Here is a 1,169-nt window from a genome sequence, read left to right on the forward strand (position 1 = left end):
AGATAAATTGCTCATTCGTGGTTTTGTGCGTATTAATTATAACAAAACACAACAAGCACACAAACAAACCAATAAAATGCTGACCTTACTATAAATGTGAAAAATATTTTTTTTGTATGTTTGTGTCGCTTTCACGCAAAATCCACTGAACAGACTTTGATAAAATTTGGTATAGAAATAGTTTTGACTATGGACAATAACATAGGCTACTATTTATTGCGGAAAATTTACTTAAAGGGTAAAAATAAAAGGTTGAAAGTTTGAATGCCGATTATTATTGTGCATGTTAATTCTAACAAAGCACAAGAAGCACACAAACAAACTAATAAAATGTTGACCTTACTATATATGTGAAAAATATTTTTGGGTATATTTGTGTCGCTTTCACGCAAAATCCACTGAACAGACTTTGATAAAATTTGGTATAGAAATAGTTTTGGCTATGGAAAATAACATAGGCTACTTTTTATTGCGAAAAATTAACCTAAAGGGTAAAAAATAAGGGTTGAAAGTTTGAATGCCAATTATTATTGTGCGTATTAATTATAACAAACACACAAACAAACCAATAAAATGCTGACCTTGAATATACCTGAATATACAAAAATGTATTTGGAAAAATTTTGTGTTCCGTGCTGAATTCTATAGAAGACAATTTGAAAAATTGAATATCTTCAACTTCCGTCTCAGGTGATTCGGGCAGACAGTGTGCATTACTGCTGGCACATCGGTTGGCAGGATGCATAAATATTGAACAGCGGCGACCGCCCGCCGCCGCCGTTCGCACTCGTGTCACGTTTCGCACAACTCCAAAGGCGAAGATAAAGACGAAGATGAGTACCTACATGAACATGAACGTGTAGCAGTCTCAGCAAAAGTTTAAGTACCTATGCGACAAAGTGCCAAGTCAAAAACAAAAAAAAATCCGAAAATAAAAAAAAAACTTTCATAACATCTAAGACTAGGTAAGTAACGTTGAGGCAGGCTGGCGGCGGTCGAATCCATTCCCATTCATGCTGCGTGGTATAGATCGACGCCAGCATCACGAGAGAGCTGGATAGATGCGTGGAGGAGGTGGCAGCAGTGCGCGGGGGCGGCGGGTGGCTCGATGAACGAAACGGTCGGGTCGGTCGGGAGCACCGGCGAGCATTCACCGCGCGGCAGTCAGT

Source organism: Atheta coriaria, unplaced genomic scaffold, assembly GCF_025399875.1.
Source record: "Atheta coriaria isolate IRGN ID8LTWV9N9 unplaced genomic scaffold, Caltech_Dcor_3.1 hic_scaffold_9_pilon, whole genome shotgun sequence".
Classification (NCBI taxonomy): Eukaryota; Metazoa; Arthropoda; class Insecta; order Coleoptera; family Staphylinidae; genus Dalotia; species Dalotia coriaria.